Below are 10,065 nucleotides of genomic sequence, written 5' to 3' on the forward strand. Positions count from 1 at the left end.
GAAGCCCTTCCAGGCCCTCCTCACACTCCATGGCCACAGCCTCAGGCTCCTCATTGACAGCTGTTCCATCTCTGGCTGCCTGTAAGGATGACCTCAGGAGTGCAACTCCTGTCATGCCTGGGCCTTCAGCTGGGGAGGTCCTTTCCTACGAGAAGCAAAAGCAGGAGCACAACCAGGGGCCCCCTACAAATGGGAAGGAGCCAGGTCCTTTTAGTCCCAGGGCTCCTGAAAGAGTAGGAGCAGGTGCTGGTGGGGAATCTTCCTTCCCTGCCATCCTCAGCACGCCCAGGACAGATTCTCCACCCCCAGTGTGCACAGACTCTCCTGTTACTTCATGGAGCAACTCTCTCAAAGCAGATACTGCTACCCCATTCTTCACCAGTCTTTCAACTCCTGCTTCCAGTCTCTCTGCTGAGCCCTGGAAGTTTCCATGACAAAGCAGTAGGAGCAGGCAGCAGACACAACACCCAGGCAGACAAAATCCTGGAGGAAATGGGTGCATACTACACACAGTGCAGGGTCCAGAAAACGCAAGATTCCTCTGCTGCAACAGGGGCAAGGGGAACCTCTGATGCTGCCACCACCTCTGAAAATGAGCTATAAAGTCACCGCTGCACACATAGGCCAGGAGAAAGAGGCAACACTGCAGCATATGAATGGGATTCTGATGGGTGAGTCGCAGGACACCAAGGTCAGCAACACCACACAGCCTTCCTGCTCTCCCCACCTGCCTGCCTCAGGAACTGCTCCTCCACCCACTGTCCCTACAGTGCCCTGCAAAAAGGCAGAGTAAAGGACGTGCATAATGGAGCAGGACTCCCTGGTCCCCTTGGCCCTCTTAGCATCTGCTGCTGTGACCACTTCCTTGCATCCTGGGTCTGGAAGGAAGAGCACCTCTGCTCCCTGGCCCTCCTCCTCAGAAGCCCTTCCAGGCTCCTCCTCACACTCCATGGCCACAGCCTCAGGCTCCTCATTGACAGCTGTTCCATCTCTGGCTGCCTGTAAGGATGACCTCAGGAGTGCAACTCCTGTCATGCCTGGGCCTTCAGCTGGGGAGGCCCTTTCCTACAAGAAGGAAAAGCAGGAGCACCACCAGGGTCCCCCTACAAATGGGAAGGAGCCAGGTCCTTTTAGTCCCAGGGACTCTAAAAGAGTAGCAGCAGGTGCTAGTGCTGAGTTTCCTTCCCTGCCATCCCCAGCACCCCAAGGCCAGATTCGCCATCCCCAGTGAGCATAGACTCTCCTGTCACTTCCCCGAGCAACTCTCCCGAAGCAGATCCTGGTGCACCATGCTTCACCAGTCTTTCAACTCCTGCTTCCAGTCTCTCTGCTGAGCCCTGGAAGTTTCCATGACAAAGCAGTACGAGCAGGCAGCAGACACAACACCCAGGCAGACAAAATCCTGGAGGAAATGGGTGCATACTACAGACAGTGCAGGGTCCAGAAAACGCAAGATTCCTCTGCTGCAACAGGGGCAAGGGGAACCTCTGATGCTGCCACCACCTCTGAAAATGAGCTATAAAGTCACCGCTGCACACATAGGCCAGGAGAAGGAGGCAACATTGCAGCATATGAACGGGATTCTGATGGGTGAGTCGCAGGACACCAAGGTCAGCAACACCACACAGCCTTCCTGCTCTCCCCACCTGCCTGCCTCAGGAACTGCTCCTCCACCCACTGTCCCTACAGTGCCCTGCAAAAAGGCAGAGAAAAGGACGAGCATAATGGAGCAGGACTCCCTGGTCCCCTTGGCCCTCTTAGCATCTGCTGCTGTGACCACTTCCTTGCATCCTGGGTCTGGAAGGAAGAGCACCTCTGCTCCCTGGCCCTCCTCCTCAGAAGCCCTTCCAGGCCCTCCTCACACTCCATGGCCACAGCCTCAGGCTCCTCATTGACAGCTGTTCCATCTCTGGCTGCCTGTAAGGATGACCTCAGGAGTGCAACTCCTGTCATGCCTGGGCCTTCAGCTGGGGAGGTCCTTTCCTACGAGAAGCAAAAGCAGGAGCACAACCAGGGGCCCCCTACAAATGGGAAGGAGCCAGGTCCTTTTAGTCCCAGGGCTCCTGAAAGAGTAGGAGCAGGTGCTGGTGGGGAATCTTCCTTCCCTGCCATCCTCAGCACGCCCAGGACAGATTCTCCACCCCCAGTGTGCACAGACTCTCCTGTTACTTCATGGAGCAACTCTCTCAAAGCAGATACTGCTACCCCATTCTTCACCAGTCTTTCAACTCCTGCTTCCAGTCTCTCTGCTGAGCCCTGGAAGTTTCCATGACAAAGCAGTACGAGCAGGCAGCAGACACAACACCCAGGCAGACAAAATCCTGGAGGAAATGGGTGCATACTACACACAGTGCAGGGTCCAGAAAACGCAAGATTCCTCTGCTGCAACAGGGGCAAGGGGAACCTCTGATGCTGCCACCACCTCTGAAAATGAGCTATAAAGTCACCGCTGCACACATAGGCCAGGAGAAAGAGGCAACATTGCAGCATATGAATGGGATTCTGATGGGTGAGTCGCAGGACACCAAGGTCAGCAACACCACACAGCCTTCCTGCTCTCCCCACCTGCCTGCCTCAGGAACTGCTCCTCCACCCACTGTCCCTACAGTGCCCTGCAAAAAGGCAGAGAAAAGGACGAGCATAATGGAGCAGGACTCCCTGGTCCCCTTGGCCCTCTTAGCATCTGCTGCTGTGACCACTTCCTTGCATCCTGGGTCTGGAAGGAAGAGCACCTCTGCTCCCTGGCCCTCCTCCTCAGAAGCCCTTCCAGGCCCTCCTCACACTCCATGGCCACAGCCTCAGGCTCCTCATTGACAGCTGTTCCATCTCTGGCTGCCTGTAAGGATGACCTCAGGAGTGCAACTCCTGTCATGCCTGGGCCTTCAGCTGGGGAGGTCCTTTCCTACGAGAAGCAAAAGCAGGAGCACAACCAGGGGCCCCCTACAAATGGGAAGGAGCCAGGTCCTTTTAGTCCCAGGGCTCCTGAAAGAGTAGGAGCAGGTGCTGGTGGGGAATCTTCCTTCCCTGCCATCCTCAGCACCCCCAGGACAGATTCTCCACCCCCAGTGTGCACAGACTCTCCTGTTACTTCATGGAGCAACTCTCTCAAAGCAGATACTGCTACCCCATTCTTCACCAGTCTTTCAACTCCTGCCTCTGCCCAGAGTGACAGAGCCTCATCCAGCACATCCACCTGTTTGGCTCCCCAACCAGTAACTGAATTCGAGCTCAGCGACATGGACACAACACCTCCCCTGAACCTCTCCTCCTAGGGCTCCCATTGGCTCATGGGAGCGCCTTCCTTCCCCTCTGCCTTGAGGCGATGTGACGAGCCCAGTGGCAGCACAGCCGCAGGCAAGGATGCCTCCACCCTGCCAACATTCAGGTAAATCTTGTCTTGCCTGGGCCTTCAGCTGGGGAGGCCCTTTCCTACAAGAAGGAAAAGCAGGAGCACCACCAGGGTCCCCCTACAAATGGGAAGGAGCCAGGTCCTTTTAGTCCCAGGGACTCTAAAAGAGTAGCAGCAGGTGCTAGTGCTGAGTTTCCTTCCCTGCCATCCCCAGCACCCCAAGGCCAGATTCGCCATCCCCAGTGAGCATAGACTCTCCTGTCACTTCCCCGAGCAACTCTCCCGAAACAGATCCTGGTGCACCATGCTTCACCAGTCTTTCAACTCCTGCTTCCAGTCTCTCTGCTGAGCCCTGGAAGTTTCCATGACAAAGCAGTACGAGCAGGCAGCAGACACAACACCCAGGCAGACAAAATCCTGGAGGAAATGGGTGCATACTACACACAGTGCAGGGTCCAGAAAACGCAAGATTCCTCTGCTGCAACAGGGGCAAGGGGAACCTCTGATGCTGCCACCACCTCTGAAAATGAGCTATAAAGTCACCGCTGCACACATAGGCCAGGAGAAGGAGGCAACATTGCAGCATATGAACGGGATTCTGATGGGTGAGTCGCAGGACACCAAGGTCAGCAACACCACACAGCCTTCCTGCTCTCCCCACCTGGCTGCCTCAGGAACTGCTCCTCCACCCACTGTCCCTACAGTGCCCTGCAAAAAGGCAGAGAAAAGGACGAGCATAATGGAGCAGGACTCCCTGGTCCCCTTGGCCCTCTTAGCATCTGCTGCTGTGACCACTTCCTTGCATCCTGGGTCTGGAAGGAAGAGCACCTCTGCTCCCTGGCCCTCCTCCTAAATATAATTGTGTTGTATACCTACAGTGTACCAGTAAGAGAATTCCATTAAGAAAAAAAAGATTTAGTCTTGTGCATACTATGGTGCCTTTACTGTGTATGTCGAATTTTTATGCAAGTTTTCTAAAGCAATAATCAGCGGTGCTTTTGTGCTTAGGTTTTGTGTGATTTTAATGAAACATGAATAGTTGTGGCCACTTGCTCATTATTTGTGGTTTAAAATAAAAGGCGATTTAAAACAAAAGGGTTTCTTGTCTGCAAAAAGAAAAAAAAAAAGCAAAAAGATACAGCAAACTAATAGGTAACCAGTACCACCTAAGTCTCTACTCATAGCCTTCTGAAGAGTGCCTTTGTTCTGCTAATTTTAGAATAGTTACTACGAATGATACTTGCAAAAGTACATTTACTGTGTACCCTGAGTTCCTCTAGGCCCACTTCTAAGTCCAGCTTTCCTGCCAGTAGCCCCATAGTTTGCCCTCAGACCATGGCTGAGTGTGGTCACTTTTGTGTAGAAAACCCCCTGGACGAAGAGTTCTCCTGGCAACCGTCTCGGGTCCCCTCCTAGGTTCAATATCCAGGGGGCTTTCTGCTTGCACTTTACAATGAAAACTTTTGTTCCGTCCTCTTTTGACTCTCTGTCTTGTACTTCTTTCTGGCTTGAGAGCCACCAGCCTGACAGTAACAGTATGGGGATGACTTGGCCCTGTAGGTTCATCCATTGTTATCAAATGCACCACTGGTGACGGGTATTGATATCGGAAGAGGCTGGGCATGGGTAGGAGACCCAGGGTTTATGGGAAATACCATTCTCTCAATTTTTGTGGGAATAAAATTGCTCTTGAAAACTAAAGTTGGGCACGCCGGCGTGAGAGGGCACGGGGAAAGGTGGCTCTGGCCGGGGCGGCTCGGCTTCCTGGGGCTAAGCTATGCATCTGGGCTCGCCGGCTCGCGGCCCTCCTTCGCTGCCCTCGCCGCGCCCTGACGCGGAGTTCCTGCTCCGGAGAGGCTGTCCTCGCGCCGGCCGCGCTCCCTCCGCAGCAGAGCCCGCTTGCTCGCCCGCCGGTGGGAGCGTCCCGTCCTGGCCGAGCAGCCCTGGAGGGGGGGGGGTGCATTTTGTCCAGACCTATTCCCCGGGACCGGGCGGAGCGGCTGGCAGAGGCTGCAGAGTCGCCGCCGCCGCCCTCAGAGGCCCCAGGCGCCGCCACTGCCTGGGCTTCCTGGAGGAGGCCATTCGTAGGTCGCCCGCGCCCTCTCCAGCCCTCCTGTTTCCCGCGCTCCCTGGTCCTCTGGCCCCAGAACGCCTAGACTAGACGCAGGGGTGAGGAGTTGGCTGTAGTGCGAGGGACCCAGGATGCCTCGGGGCCGCCGGCAGCGAGAGCCTGAGCAGCTCCTCCCGATGGCCAAGAAGACCAACGACAAGGGTTTCAAGCTGCTCCTGACTTTATTTCCACAATGGGAATAGACTTTAAGATCAAAACAGTTGAATTACAAGGAAACAAGATCAAACTACAGATTTGGGACACAGCAGGCCAAGAGCCATTTCACACCATCACAACCTCCTGCTACAGAGGAGCACTCTAGTGTATCATGCTCGTGTATGACATCACTAATGGTAAAAGCTTTGAAAACATCAGCAAATGGCTTCGAAACATAGACGAGCATGCCAGTGAAGACGTGGAAAGAATGCTACTACAAATGTGATATGGATAATTAAAAAAGACTTGTACCTTAAGGAAAAGGAGAACAGATTGCAAGGGAGCATGGAATTAGATTTGTTGAGACTAGTGCAAAAGCAAATATAAACACTGAAAAGGCGATCCTCACATTCGCTGAAGATATCCTTCAAAAGACCCCTGTAAAAGAGCCCAACAGTGACAATGTAGATGTCAGCAGCGGAGGCGGAGTCACGCGCTGGAGGAGTAAATGCTGCTGAGCGGTCTCCTGTTCCATCCACTGCCATCCGCCACCTGTTTCTCGCCTTGCTCCAAATAAACCACTCCGTCCGTTTGTAACTCTAAACAGATATTTTGTTCCTCATCCTAACTATCCAGTCCACCTATTTTATTTGTTCTTTCTTCTGTGACTGCTTGCTAACTTTATTATAGTTTTCTTCAAACAAAAAAAGAGTACATACATCATAAATGAATTCATTGTGGGGTAGTTATATATTTTTTAAATAAAGTGTTTTTATCTGTCAAAAAAAGAAAAGAAAAGAAAACTGTGAGGGGTCCAGGGATTTAGCTCCGTGGTGTCGCATCTGTCCCCCAAGTGGAAGCTCCTGAGTTCGATCCCCACACAAAAAAGGAAAAAAGAAACCTGTAGCTCTTCAAAATGTTGGAAGACAAATATTCCCTGTAAAGGGAGAGCTCAGCAGGTGTGTGAAGCCCTCCGGAAAATCAGGAGGGGAATCCCCTGTGTGGGGCTGTGGTGGGAGGGCCTTCTCAGCAGGGTGGGCCTGTGGGTCACACAGAACATGGAATTTTTCTTCCTTCTGTCCTCTGGGCACACGGAGATGACCTCAGCTCCCATTGTGTGCCATCATGAGGCCAAGTCTTCCGATCCACAGAGATGCTGAGCTCGTGCGCTTTGCCAGAAATAGACAGTTGGGGCTACAGGCTCTAATCTGGGCTGGCTGGTTGGTATTTTCCTGATTGAAAATGGAAATACCCACTCATGAAATGGACGCAGAGGTCTGTGGACCTGAGAACAACGATGAAGGAACTATTTCAATGTGGATTTTCATATCGCATGACAGACATCTCCAAGAGCACAAGAAAGCTGAGCCTGAGCATTCAGTAAGGAGCTGGCGGGGGGGGGGGGGGGGGGGGGTCGTCTCAGGGGCTGGGGACAAGGAAGTAGGCAGCTTGACGAAGTGATCATTTTGTACTTGAGACTACTGTCTCTTTGTATGGCTTTTAAATACTTATGTGTTCTATAATTTTACAAGTAAGTTTAGATAAGAATGAGTAAACTTTGAGATAATAGTAAAATGGTAATAGGTCATGACATGCTCAAACATTCATAAGGTTGGCTGTGTGGTTCAGTAGACTACACCATGCTTTCTTGTCATCGGTGTGGTGAAACATCTGGGGATATTCTGGTTTTCTAGTCACTGACTATGTGAATCAAACTTTAAATTTTCAGGATCGGTCCAAGGGCCCAGCTCCAAGGACCATTCAGCGGGGTGGGTCTCTGTGTCCCAGGGAATAGGGAGTTTTTCTCCTTTCTGTCCTCTGTGCACTGAGACGACCTCGGCTCCCATCTGTGTGCCGTCCAGTGGTGATCTTCCCATCCATAGAAACAGTGACTTGGCCATACAAAGAAAAATAATTTTAACACTATTCAAAAATCCATTTCTACGTGCTTATTTGTAGAGGGAATAAACTCAAAACACCATACAATTTAAACTCAAAAGGTAAAATATACAGGCAGAAGGCTTTCAAAAACGTGTGGAGACTAACAAAGAAATTCTATAGAGACAGAGATTAATATCTATAATTTTGAAAAAGATAACAAGACTCCTGAAAATATAAGGAGTGGCCCAACAAACTCATGTATATGTTTAAAATTAATTCTCAGATAGATTAGGCTAAATGGAAAGAAGGAGGGAACACACAACGGGTTGGCGTGAGAATAGGGCATGCTTGGGAGTGGGAGGAACTGGGGACAGGCCACCGAATAGCTCTGCCACTGTGGAGCAAAGGAGCCATTCACAGCACGCCCGTGCTGAAGGGAAACAGTGCCCAGAGGGCCCATCCAGCCAGGGGTTCTGCGATCTGAGGGAAGGCTGATCCCGACAGATCGCAGACACCGCACGACTCAGATTCACAGGCTCAACTCCTTGAATGCAGGGCCCACACAGAGGACACTGAAACGAATTTCTTCCGAGGAAGTTTGAGAAAGAGCAGAACCCAGACCATGGTGGAGACACCCGACGAGCGCTGCCTCCTGAGACACCAGCACTGGGGCTGGCGCCCCCAGGCCTCTCTCATCTCCTCCCCTGCTGCAGAGGATGGAGGGGCTTCCATGCAAATCCGCATCCTGCACCTGCCTCTCCTCAGCTACTCCAACTTGCCCTGAACTCCGGATCCTTCTCCACCCCGCTACTGAATCATCAGCTGATGGAATCCAGACCCTCTGTCGTGGATTTTCTGAGGAACAGGCACCTGAGTCCTTTTTTCTTGGTTTGCACAGGAGAGATGACCTGTTGAAGTCCCTCATGTCAGTGAACTGCTAGCCATTATTGTCCCTACCGTGCTGTCACCTTGTCTCTGAGACTCTCCGGGCCTGCAGTACACCCTGCAGTGCCCACTGAAGGTCCCCCTACAAGACCTGGACTCTTAGGGAAAAGCCTGGCCACCCCAGAAACACTCGCTGTGCTTGTTGGTGCTGCGGTCCTGTTGGCTGCAGCCTTGTTCCTGTCCCACCCCTACACGCTGTGCTCCAACATCTGTGCCACCGAGTCCCAGGAGCGTGGCAGACCCTGGCACAGGCTCCGTGCCATAAACAGGAAACATGAAGAAAACCCTTGAAAGTGGTTAGAGCAAATGCCATGTTAAATGTAGGGGAATATCGAGGTAAAGGTCTGTGACTTCTCCTCAGAAAATATACCAGCCAGAAGTGGTTGAAAGGGTATTTTTCGGTGCCGAATGATCAATGCAGAGGACTGACTGTATGTGCCATAGGTATCCTTAAGGATGGAGGGCCAAACAAAATAAATACAAAGATGGATGGGGGTGAAAGAAAACTCGGACAGTTCATCGCTAGAAAACGTGCTCTAAAAATATGTGAAAGGAATTTCATCAGGGTGAAGGTGAACAACATGAGAGGAAAGGACATAACTTCGAGGAGAAAAAGAAGAGCAAACAATGGTGAGTGTTTGGGTAAATGCGATAGTTTATTTTTTTCCATTAAAGTTCTTTATTATATGCAATGCACTTGAATACACAAATTGTACCATTCGTATAAAGGTCATACACATGACACAGAGATTACATAAACCCAGGAGGAGAGAGACTCTGTATGTCTGGAAGGCTTCTGTATTTTACTGAGAATCTAAAGAAATGGAATTTAGATTGCAAAATATTAACCCTAATCTGTGAAAGGATTAGGGAATCTACTACTATTCCCAAAACAACCAAAACACAATGAGAACCTCATTCAAGGAAAATGCGATGACCTCAGTATTTAGAAGCTGTGAATGAAAAAGTGATGACATTCATCCACAGGTTTCTGAGAGCACACAACCTAAATTTTTCTTGGTGAAATGCCTAGGAATGGGATTGTGGGTCATAGATCCAGGGCCATTTCTCAGCCTGTCCTCAGCAGTCACCCAGCAGACCTTGGGTAGTGTCAGGACTTCTTGGCAACTGTCCTCTCCAGGTTCCCAGGCTGATCTCAGGAAGACAGGCACACACTGATCCAAACGCTTTCAAGTCATGCAGGAGCTCTTCAGGTTGGAACCCGGAATTCCCCAGCAGTTCCCGCTCTGCGGGTGAGGGACCATCCCTGCCAGAGCCTCCCACAGTACCTGAGGCAGTCAGCTGGGCTAAGGGACAACTGTAATTGCAATAGCTCATTCCTCTCCTCCTCAAGCCTAAAGAAGAGGTCATAAAACCTCACTAGGTCCAAGGGACAGATTCACAGCTTTTTTGCACATGGTCCATTGGGTTTTCCCTCCAGCAGCTTGGGCTCCTTCCCATACCTTCCATAAATGGCCCTTGCTCCCAGGTGAGTTGCAACACCAGTGGCTTTTTAAGGTTTGCTCACGTGCCTGCATGTCTTCTTACTTCCTGTTCCAGCAACAAATTATCATTGCCATTTCACCTGTGGATGAGTCAACATCTCCAAGTGGTACAATACTCC

At 51.3% G+C, this 10,065-nt stretch overlaps 1 pseudogene; it reads left to right on the forward strand.

The window, feature by feature from the left end:
• Positions 1-5,583: 5,583 nt before the first annotated feature.
• LOC147821989 (ras-related protein Rab-10 pseudogene) lies at positions 5,584-6,990 on the forward strand (annotated as a pseudogene).
• Positions 6,991-10,065: the final 3,075 nt, after the last annotated feature.

This window comes from Heterocephalus glaber, unplaced genomic scaffold, assembly GCF_053883595.1.
Source record: "Heterocephalus glaber isolate CG9 unplaced genomic scaffold, H.glaber_assembly_v1.0 deba00001687, whole genome shotgun sequence".
NCBI classification, from domain to species: Eukaryota; Metazoa; Chordata; class Mammalia; order Rodentia; family Bathyergidae; genus Heterocephalus; species Heterocephalus glaber.